The sequence below is a fragment of the Palaemon carinicauda genome, chromosome 10 (genome assembly GCF_036898095.1).
Source record: "Palaemon carinicauda isolate YSFRI2023 chromosome 10, ASM3689809v2, whole genome shotgun sequence".
NCBI classification, from domain to species: Eukaryota; Metazoa; Arthropoda; class Malacostraca; order Decapoda; family Palaemonidae; genus Palaemon; species Palaemon carinicauda.
The window spans coordinates 65,395,380-65,408,297 of NC_090734.1; the positions used below are offsets into that span (position 1 = coordinate 65,395,380).

The 12,918-nt window shown below is 34.5% G+C and overlaps 1 protein-coding gene across 2 annotated transcripts in view; it reads right to left on the reverse strand.

The window, feature by feature from the left end:
• LOC137648622 (uncharacterized) overlaps positions 1-12,918 on the reverse strand; it is a 448,032-nt gene that overhangs the window by 5,621 nt on the left and 429,493 nt on the right. The window lies entirely within an intron of this gene.

Here is a 12,918-nt window from a genome sequence, read left to right on the forward strand (position 1 = left end):
TAATTTAACATAGGATACCTATCAATTACCAAAATATACATCAGGACTGGACAATATTATGCCTATAGTGTAACTTATTGTAGCTCTAATCTATTTCAGAGACAGACAAATGCCGTTAGCGCAAGTATTTCCTAAACGGATCCTTGAATCAGTATGGTCTTTCAGCACACTATGTTTAACATCGCCACCTAATTTATGGCCGATATAACATAATATTCCTATATGTCTTATGTTACGATTTTACTAAAAATAATAACACAAAGCCGTTAAGTCACATAGAAGCATACGGAGGAAACTTGCCATTTGCCTCACCTACCCATTCCTTATGAGTCTGTCAATCAGTAAAACTCTGGTTAGCCACTGAAGCACACTATATCCCCTCCACGCTGCACAGTTTTCATTGTAATTCCACCAAACCTTCGTATATTTCTTTCTCTTTAAAAGCTTAATCGAATTTCTTATATCCATAACAGTCACTTCAACCAGAATTTTATATCACTACAGACCATATATATATATATATATATATATATATATATATATATATATATATATATATATATATATATATATGTATATATATATATATATATATATTATATATATATATATATATATATATATATATATATATATATATATAAAAATATATATATATATATATATATATATATATATATATATATATATATATATATATATATATATATATATATATATATATATATATATATATATATATATATATATATATATATATATATATATATATATATATATATATATATATATATATATATATATATATATATATATAAATATACAGTACTGGAGAGTGTATGGATGTGTGACGTATGAAATGCCAAAGTTTTCTCAGTATGAAACTTCATGGATTTATACTGTATAGGAAGCATATGTTTTATGGTCTCTTGAATTTAGATATTTGGTGATGTATGTGGTATGATTTATCTACTCCTCAGTGTATAGAATATATCTCGGAATATAAGAATCATTGTCAGATATGTATATCATTAGTCCAGCAGATTTAGGTGAAAAATAGCTTAACCCATGACAAATCAGAATTTATTTCTATTGCAAATGATTTGGTTAAGTGTGTTGTATAACATATCCAAAATGTAGAAAAAAATATACAGGCATTTTTTGTTAAACTATGATTCTAAAACAGGCACATTCTCGGCATCATCTTACAATGACGGCTATTTTTGAGGTAGTAAATGCATATATTTTCATAATTATAACTATAGAGCTGCTATATTTATATATAGATTGAAAGGTAAGGACTTATATATCGCAAAAAATATCTCATTTATAGATTTTAACATATAGGTTGAAGTATATACGCTATAGAATTACCCCTACCCCTAATTTTTAAGTCTGCGTCTGAAATTTGTTTAGAACGTTTAGATTCATATGTGAAATTTACTTCACAAGAGCTAATTATTCTAGCAAATAATGTCATCAATCATCTGCAATTATATATCCAATATGTGAAAAATAATATTTATGCACCAATTTTCTACAGACATTTTAGTTATAAGTTTACTCCACATAATATTTTCAAATTAAATGCATTTTGCAGACATTCTGTAGGTAACATGGTCAGGTTCCATTTTCTATAAAGAGGCTCCAGGTGGAATGTTTGAAAAAAATATGTAAATATTACAAATCCCATTCATAAACAAAAAGTAATAACATAAACAATATTATTAGGAATATAGATTAGAGTAAAGACTGGTCAGACTTCTTGTTTGTTAAAGAGGTCCCATGTGGAATTTTTGTAAAAAGAAATTAAGCAAAAACAAGTGTTATTTATAAGAAATACGACATTACATAACACCTGACCTTTTACTTATGCAATGTTTTATTTGTCTGATACTTCTGTACTTAACATATAAGTTTAAAGTGTGAATTTTATTGAAATATTAGAATTAATGCTTCTTTTATATGCAGAAGATGGATGACATATGTGTTCATGTACATCATCTTTGTATGATGGTCAGAAGACCCTCTGTCTTACACAGAAAGGTTCTGTAGGCATAATAGAAGCCTCTAGGAAACGAGGGGACAATATTAAAGTTGTGCAAGGGCAGCTAGTTCATCAGGAGTGCCGTCATTAATACACAAATGCCAACTGTATTGCCACTGACTTTAGGAAGGCCTGTTTGAAGGATGAGCCAGGAAGTCGAACACTCCGTTCGAAATAATGTGTTTTCAACTTCAAACACCATTGTCTATTCTGTAAAAACCAGCTAAACGTGATCACAAAAGAAGAGGATCAGATGCTTTTCCTGTGAAAGCAAGACTTTGATCATACCATCTTAAACTAAAGGAATGCAATCTCATGGAAGATACATGGGTTGCAAAGGTGAAGGCTAAAATACAGGATTGTCACGATCTTCATGTAGCAGATGCTATTTACCATCAAGAATGCAGTACAAAACTCAGAACTGGACGTTTTATGCCACATATTGTATATGATGGTATTTTTTGCAAACTTTACCGACAGTTTATGTTTTGTTTCAAATTGATAATAGTAACAAATTAGATTTTACAATACAGACCTATAGTACCTAAGGTCTATCTGTGTTGCACCTATTGATGATATTCTGACAAAATTAATACCATAGAACATAAGAAAACTTTATACCCTGTACTTAATAAATACCTTACATATTTTCAGAAACACCATCTAAAAATCTCAAGTATGGTCGACTACAAGATGCTGAAAGACATAAAGCATTTATGAATGTGACCAACTGTCTTGAGGAAAATTATGATGAAATGACAACAGTTACAGATCTCACTAACTGAATGAAAGAGTATCTACACCTTGATTGCAATCCATATAGTTTCAAGTATATAGAGGAAAGGCTACTGAAACATTTGGCAATAAAACTGTATTAACTGAGGTCAATGGCAAAAAGAATGTAGTAACATTTACAACTACAGCAACAGCGCTGTTACATCAATTTTACAAAACCCTTAAGGATTAAGATGCAGAGAAAGAGAAACTACTTATAATCGAGTCGGCAGGCAAATTACTGAATAATGACATTAAGTGTATTGAAGCTTCCCCACAGATGTATCCAGCTAGTAGTGAAATGTCATTAGAGAACTCAGTAGGGCTCATTCCAGAACCATTGAAAATTTTGCTTGGTGATATAATCACAGGAAAAAAACACAGATGTGAAGTTTGCCTCCATTGCACAGGCTATTATGCAAGCTGTAAGACCTAGAGTTTAACCCAGCCTCTTCAACTAGGGCTTGGCGTACAAATGCACCACCAATTGGGCTCAAGATTTCTTACTGATTTTCTTACAGATAAACATGGATTTTGCAACTCATATGAGACAATCAAACAATTTGAACAGTTAGGAGATATGTCATCTAATACATGAGATGGTCAGTTCATGCAGTTTATTACTGAATATTTGGACCACAATCTCAGGACGATAGAAGGATATAATACATTCCCTGCCATGGGTACGATTGCTTCTATTACTCCAGGCATCAAGCACTCCAGGATAGTCAAGAGAGTTTCAGTATCAGCAAAGGAAATTGATGAGGTTGGAAAGATCAGTATCCATTTCTGTCCAGTTGTTGTGTATTTACACAACAATGCCTAATACTAGGTATGGACTATTACAAGTATTAGATGTAGAAGACCCCAAAGAAAATCTCAATGGTTTGTGGAGGGCATCAAAGCTCCTCAAGGTTCCCTGGCATGCATGATCTAGTGTAATGCAAGGTGTGTATAGTGGAGATCATCCAGGCAAATCTTCTGTATTATTCCTTCCAATGTTAAACATGGATCCAAGTAATATCCTTGCATATATTCTACATTGCTCTACTTATTTCAACAAGAACAGAAGTGTGATGTTACACTAATAATAACATTTGACCGACAGCTGTGGTGGAAATCAAGGGTTATTATTGATAATGAAGATAAATCAAAAGATTTGGAGCCAATAGTCTTGAGATTAGGTGGTTTCCATGTACAGATGAGCTACTTGTTCTGTATTAGACATTTAATGAAAGAGCTCCTTGAGGTGACATTTGCTTAAAATACTGTAGGACATTCATATTCTCAGTGGAGCTGCTATCTCTCGTGCTACCCGTGTCCACATCTTAGTAACTGCTGTATTGAATCAATTATTACTTTCAAGTAAATTGAGTGAAGCAAATCTAGATAAACTGTCACAACTAAATGAAATCTTTTAAAGAAAAACAAAACAGTTGAAGAAGTTTGTTCTGACAATATGCTGAAGAAACTTATCCAACATGCAGCTGCAGCAAGAGATGATTTAAAGTTACAACGCACCTCAAAACTTTGGCTGCAATATATGGACATGGTAAATATATTACTCACATATATTAAAGCTGAGGATAGGAAACTGGGAGCCCCATCTACGATCACTGTCAGAGATGCTTCCTTATTTTGCTGCATCTGGTCATAACCTGTATGAAAAATTTGCAAGATTATATCTGCAAGACATGCTTAACCTAGAAAGTAACCATCCTGATGTATACAACAATTTCAAAGCAGGGCTTCATGTTGTAAAGAAGGAGAAGTGACAGGTGTTGGGAAGGATTGTCATCAGATTTAATAATTGAATAAGTTCCCATGGGGAACATTAAAAGCACTAGAGGTCTAACAACAGGCAGAGGAATGACAAAATCTTAGATGCTGACATGGCTCCTCTCAATGTCAGTTTGTGCTCATATCAATAATGCCATGCAAGAACTTACTGGAGAGCAGTGCACAGGGGGAGACCATCATGTTGATATGTCTAAAGCCCGCTCTACAAGAGATAATGAAGACCTAAATGCACTCCTTGAGTTCTTAGATATGATGAATCCTTTCAGTGATGATTTACCTTTACGTAACATTGCAACTAGGGTTACTGTCAAAGACGATATCAATTTCCATAGTTAGAAATAAAATTCTGGATGATATGATTGGAGAAGATCCAATGAATTACTCATTCAAAAAGTAAAAGCGAGCTAATACATCAGGCGCAAAAAGTGCAGTGAAGGTAGATCAAGGTACCATCCATGTTGACCCACAGTTAATGTTTCAGCATTTAGTGAAAATTGCTAATAGATCACAAGGTATAGAACTTGAGGGATTACTGAAATATGAACTCTCTAGTTTCCCAACATCTATGTTTGACACAGCTGGAATATTGAAACAAGCAAACAAGTCCACCTTGGCAGATCATCTGTGCAAACTGTATGATCACATTGAATAACCACCAGCTGGTACAGTTCAGTATGTCTTAGAACTTAGACGGAGGCTCATTCCTTCAGAGGATAGGATGGAAAGCTGGCCAAACCTATGACAGAATATGCCAAATTTATGTCATTCATGTAAATAAATATGGTGAAGGACCTATAATCATATTTGATGAGTACCCTGATGAACCAACAACAAAGGACCTAACCCATATGAGAAGTACAAACTGCATAAGTGGTCCTTTAATAAACTTTACTGGGCAAATGCAACTGAAATTGAAGAATGAAAAATTTGTCAAATAAACAGAACAAACAGGAATTTATTAACCACCTGTCTGTCAGCAAAATTGGAGGAAAATGACTGAGACAGCTCATGCAAAATGTAATGCTGATCTTTTAATAGTACAGAAAGCCATAGAATCAACAGCAAACACATGCACAGAAGTGATTGGTGACGACACTGATCTATTGGTTCTTTTGTGCTATTATGGGGATTTACCTTCTGTTGACATATTCCTTCTTACACAACAGGTCAGCAAATCATGATGCAATGTATGGAACATATGTAAACTGAAGAAATCTCTTGGTACAGCAGTATGTGACAGTATCATCTTTATACATATCATCATGGGGTGTTACACCACCTCGAGACTATTTGGACTTGGGAAAGGTATATCACTGAAAAAGGAAAAGAGCAAACACTTCATTGAGCAAGCTGCAGAGTTTAAGAAAACTAAGAATGTTATTGCAGCAGCAGGTGAACGAGCGCTAGTGTCTGTTCATAATAGCTGTCTGGGAGATGATCTTCACAAGCTCAGATATAAAAGGCTCTGCTCAAAAGTAGCAACCCATATGATATATGTACAGCCCTAAACACTTTCACCAACATCAAATGCAGCCAAATACCATAGCTATAGGGCGCACTGCCAGTTGCAGCAGTGGCTTGGGAATTATATTGATCCAACTGTATTGGGATGGAAAATAGATGGTGGTGTGCTAAGTCCACTAATGATGGACAAGCCTCCTGCACCTCAGTCTCTTCTCAATATGATAATGTGTAATTGTAAGCAGGACTGCAGTAGCCAACGATGCACTTACTGAAAACATGGTCTCCATTGTTCCAATGCCTTAGGAGAATGCCATGGAGCTGGCTGCCTGAACTCGTGCACTATTGAATTTCTTGATGATCCTAACAATGAGTTTGAATAATGCTTTTAAACTTGAAGATATAGAGTTGTTATTCTATGTTACACTGTGTTTTAGATAAATGATATAATAATTGATATGTTAAACATGTCATATCAGTCTTTTACTTCTAACCTTTGTTTGTTGGTAATACTACATAGTTATAGGTCAACTGTGCAACTTTACAGAATATTCAATTGTATGTGATTTCCCACATTGGGTTAATAATTATATTTTCTTTCTTCTTAAATCTTATTCTTTATCACACTGGACTAGAGCAGTTTTGATTGACAAATTAATGTTGAAACCTGTTGGGCACCTGTCAGTTAACCCTCCATCAACATTTAACCCTGGATAGGTACGCTCCTCGGACACCCCTTTAAGGGTATACTCGGACGCGAACGACCCCGACGCCAAAAAAAATTCTTGAAAAATCAGTTTTTGCAGTAACCTCCTTTGTTTTTTGCCAAAAAAAACTTCAATGAATGCTTAAAACAACTGTAAAGATAAATACTACTCATCTGTAGAAAAACTATTTATTATAAATATTTTAAAAAATTAAGTAGAAAAAAAAAGACCTGACATAAAAATTCATAAAAAAAAAGTTTATACATATATACAAAAATCCTTTTAGGAATTGATTCTTGAATGTTTAGGACACATCTTGATGTATTTTGGATGAAGTCAGACCCATGGAGGTGAAGATCTGAAATGAGAAAAAAAGGGTAACTTTTTTTGGCCAAAAATATTTTTCCAAATTTCATTAATTTTTTTGGGTACCCAAATGAAATAGGAAGTGGCTAATTTTTTTAGGGAATAAACATATGTTATCCTAAAATAGAAATATGTAAAAAAATCTTCATTATTTTGTAAATTACATTTATATCAGGGGCCATATCTAAAGGTAATTTTTTGAGTACTTAGAAATTTCGTAAAAAAATACATATATTTAATATATAATATGATATTTATGCAGGTAAAAATATACCAAAATATCACAAATTCTATAGGGAACAAGAATATATATAGATAGGGCAGCTTACGCTTCGGATATGTCCACAAAATGGCCACCAACCACACTGACTCAGACTCCCTAATCTGCCACTTGAAATGTAGGAAGGGTATGTCAATTTCAAGGTGTTATTTACTAATCTAATTATTATTGGATATGCATAAAAATTGTATGGTGGGTTGCTGGATAATTGTCGATTATTTTACGACTATAAAATTAAAATTCTGACCCAAAAAAATTTTTTTGAAGGGAAATAAAATCGAAAAAAAAAAATGTAAAACAATATAATATTTTAGCTAAAAAAATTTGATGATATTCAATCAAAAAAAAAGTAAACAAAATTTTCCGACAAATAAACATCTAGAGGAATCATTACTCTGTGATAGTTCCTTAGTACGTAGTAATTTTGAAAGAATTGGGAAAAAACGAAAAAATGGCAATCACCGGAAAATCGAACACATACCTATATATACGCCATATCTGGCTAAAAAAAAGATAGGCATGGGTAGCCAGATCATCTAGAAACACTTTCCAACACTATAAAAATATAAGTTTTGCGACACTACTTGCCAATTCCTTACGGTAACATGACTAAGCAAAAAAATGCAAAACAAATAAAAAGGGGCACTCGCGGAAAAATGGCTAACATTCTAATATACGGCATTTCAGAAAAAAAAAATTCAGCCACGTGCTAGGCAAACCATCAAGGCACATTTTCCGACAAATAAACATCTAAATGAATAATTACTCTGTGATAGTTCCTTAGTACGTAGTAATTTTGAAAGAAATGGGGAAAAACGAAAAAATGGCAATCACAGGAAAATCGAACACATACCTATATATACGCCATATCTGGCTAAAAAAAGAAGATAGGCATGGGTAGCCAGATCATCTAGAAACACTTTCCAACACTATAAAATTATAAGTTTTGCGACACTACTTGCCAATTCCTTACGGTAACATGACTAAGCAAAAAAAAGCAAAACAAATAAAAAGGGGCACTCGCGGAAAAATGCCCAACATTCTAATATACGGCATCTCAGATAAAAAAAAAAAGACATGCACGTGTTAGCCCAACCATCAAGGCACACTTTCTAACACATAAACATGAAAAAAAATCAATAATATACGGCAATTCCTTACTACGTAGTAAATTTTTACAAATATTGAAAAAAAAACAGAAATTGAAAACCGCAGTTAAATACCCAATATATCAATAACTACGTCGTATCTGACAAAAACAAAATCACGCATGGGTAGCCAGATCATCTAGACACACTTTCCAACACTAAAAAAGCAAAAGTTTTACGATACTATTTCGCAATATCTTACGGAAAAATGACTTGGCAAAAAAATGAAAAAAAATGAAAAAGGGACACTCGCGGTAAAATGCCCGACATTCTAATATACGGCATCTCAGATAAAAAAAAAGACATGCACGTGTTAGCCCAACCATCAAGGCACACTTTCTAACACATAAACATGAAAAAAAAATCAATAATATACGGCAATTCCTTACTACGTAGTAATTTTTACAAATATTGAAAAAAAACAGAAATTGGTAACCGCAGTTAAATACCCAATATACCAATAACTACGTCGTATCTGACAAAAACAAAGTCATGCATGGGTAGCCAGATCATCTAGACACACTTTCCAACACTAAACAAGCAAAAGTTTTACGACCCTATTTGGCAATATCTTACGGAAAAATGACTTGGCAAAAAAATGAAAAAAAATAAAAAAGGGGCACTCGCGGTAAAATGGTCCTCGTGGTGATGAACGACATTTTAACTAAAAAAAAAATAATGCACATGGTAGCCAAACAATCCACCAAGACTTTCCACAACTGATAACCTATACAAGTTGCACCATTCTACGACAATTTCATAATACGTAATAACTTTGATAATTATGCAAACTACCTTAGAAGGGTAAACTCGGTCGCGCTCGACCCCGACGCGTCTCAGAAATCGGGGAAGGAGTACAGCTACAGCAATGCACATCTGGACACTACTAGAGCGTGTAGGGGAGACACCTCCTGCAGGTCGATCACCCACAAATTCAGTCACGGGGGTGAGTCACGTGAGAAAAACCTGTTTTTTTTTTAAGCTCGGGGTCGCAAACGACCCATCGTACCTATCCAGGGTTAAGGGGGTAGGGAAAATATGACAAGGAACATCATCAAGATTTTGAGTGAAAAGTACTTGATTGAATATCAACATTAAAGCCACTACTATGGCCTTTCATATAACATAAAATATAAATGCCTAAGACTAGTAGTATTGAGAAATTAAAGTTTTGACATGACAAAGTAGGCGACCGAATGTGAATTTTAGAGTGAAATAGGTAAAATACAAAAATGTTAATACAAAAATACCTATATTTTTTTCTACATTTTAGATATGATGTTATTGAAACTTGCTTAAATTATGTGCAATAGAAATAAATTCTGTTGCAATTTGTCATGGGTCAAACCATAATTCTCCTGGACTATTGTACCGAAGTATCTGACCGTTTATTTGATTTCACAAAGATGTACTGTAGCCTATATCTATCAACTGTCATATGTTTTTTTTTTATGTTGAATAGGATGTTATGAGTCTGCCTTCATAATTTATATAAGACATATTTATCTAAACATATTTTATGTTCCCTATTCATCGTTTCTCATATATAGCTCATTTATTTACTTTCGTCATTGGGCCATTTTCCCTGTTAGGACCAAAGGGCTTATGGCATCAAACTTTCCAAACTAGGGTTGTGGTTTAGCTAATAATAATAATAATAATAATAATAATAGTAAATTGCTTAATAGTTATTAATATATACATAGATGCTTCGTAATTTATTGTACATACTAATACATATATTCCATTAATTACATGAAGTGGGAGCATATATATATATATATATATATATATATTGCCCTGTACGTCCTGTATGTCGTAGAAAGAGACTAAAAGGACAGCGGCTACCCTGTAGTCTTGCTGTTTAGCCAAAGGCTAAGCCCACTGTCAATAACTGTGGAAACTGCTGCCTTGCAGTTGGACTATCTAGTCAAACTGCCAATAACTGTGGTTGATGACTGATGACTGCTGTGGGGGCATGCGATCGTAAAAATCATCTGTCAAATTATGAGCCATGCCTGATGCTATCGTAGATGTGGTGACGGCTATGGCGTCCCCTGTAAGTAACGCACGTCAGGATCCCTCAAGGGTATAAACTCTATTACAGCGGGGCAAGAGAGGGGAGAGTTGGAGTTGGGGTCATTATAGATAATAGCTGAAAAGAAAAAGTAGAGTAAGTAAAGAGAATTAATGATAGGCTTTTAGAGATCCCAATAATAATAGGGGATCAGATGATGAATATCATTTCAGCATATGCCTCCCAGATGGGTTGATAATAACAAGAAAAATAATTGTTTTGACAGGAGTTTGAGGCTGCTATTTGATAAGTGAAAGAGGAAGAAAAGCTAATCATAGGAGCAGATATAGATGGCAGAGTGGGGAAGAGAATATGAGGAGGTACATGGTGGCCATGGGTTGGGAATTAGAAATGAGGATGTAGAGTATGTATTAGAGATGGCTCAGAGTTTTGAATTAGCGTGTATGAACACCTGGTTCCAGAAGTTGGATAAGCATATGATAATCTATGAAAGTGGAAAGCCAAATAGATTACTTATTTGTTAGAGAAGCTGACATGAAAAATGTAATGAACTGTAAAGTGAATTTGGGGGAAACTTGTGCTAAGCAGCATAGACTGGTAGTGATGGATTTAGAATGAAAGATAGAAACTCCAAGAAGAGAAAGAGGAGATCTAGAATTAAGATTTGGAACCTTAAAGGAGAAAAGTGTGAGAAATTTAGGAGGAATGTAAGAGAGAGAGAGAGAGACAACTAGAAAGGTTGAACTTAGAGATGGAACAAGGTAACAGGGTGGAAAAAAATTTGGTCGGGTATAGGAGAAATATGTGTAGGGGAAATAGAGGAATTAGTGGGAAGAACTAGCCAATAAGGTGTGTCGAAAGTAGAAAAGTGATGGTGGAACAGAAAGGTTCAAGAATCAGTTGAAAAATAAAAGGTATTCAAGAACTGGAAAGTAAGACAGGCACAGGGAGCCGAGGAACAGTTCAGAGAAGAGGAAAAAAAATCCAAGAGGAAAGTAGGTATAGCTATTGGAAGAGCAGTAGAGCAGTTTAATTAAAGGCTAGGAACAAAGGAAGGGTAAAAGGATATCTATATGATTTCAAGCTTGAAGAAAAGGCAAATAAAAAATTGGGGGTAACAGTAGTCATCAGGGATAGAGATGGGAATATATTGCATAGGGATGAAGACATTAAGAGATGATGGAGAGAATATTATGGGCAACCATCGAATATTGAAAATAAGAAAGAGGAGCTGGGAGAAGCACAAAAAGTGAAGTGTTCAGCGATGGAGATACAGATTACATAAATAAAGTGGTCATTGAGTAGAAGGGAGAATGGTAAAGCACCAGGTTCATCAGTTTCAAAATTAAATTGGTCAAGATATTAGCTACAGAAGGGGAAGAATAGATGTTGGATTTATTGAGAGCAATATGGAAAGAGGAAATAATACTTAAAGACTGGGGTGAGAGACTAATGATATCCATATTTAAGCAGAAAGGTGACATCATGGAATGCAGTAATTACAGGGGAATTTTATTAACAGAGTAGGGTTTGAAAGGTTTAGAGAGGGTACTAGATAAGAGATTAAGAGAGATTGTAAAGATTGGGAAACAGCAGTATGAATTCATGAGGGGGAGAAGGACTGTGGATGTCATCTTTATAGTAAGGCATTTAAGAGGAAATAGATTAGGGGGAAACCAGAAGCTCCTCTGTGCTTTTGTAGATTTAGAGAAGGCTTATGACAGAATACCAAGAGAAGTGATGTTTTGGTGCTTGAGGAAGAGGAAAGCCCCAGAGAAGTTGGTTAGAATGGTAGAGATAATTTACAAAAGAACAAAGACATAAGTTATCTCAGCGTCAGGAAAAACAGCAACCTTTGAAGTTGGTGTTGGGTTACATCATAAGTCCGCATTAAGACCATTCTTATTTGTGCTGATATGTGTGTGTTAAGTGGAGGGATCAGAAATGAAGAGTTGAGGGAGTTATTATATGCAGAAGATTTGGTGATTACTGCAGAAAATGAGGAAGATTTACAGAGAAGGGTGGTAGAGTGGCAAGAGACTTTAAAAAAGGGTGGTTTGAGGGTGAACATGGTTAGCAGTAAGGAAGGTAGGGACAGATAACCTTACATGAATGTAGAGGCTCAGATATAAAACGGGTAGAACAATTCAGATACTTGGGTTCTATAACTCAGGAGGGAGGATGTGAGGGTGAAGTTGAGAATTGGATAAAAGCATCATGGGGATGTGAAGGTAGCTAGCATGAGTGGTATGTGATAGGAAAATGGCAATCAAGATAAAAGTCAAGATCTATAGCCC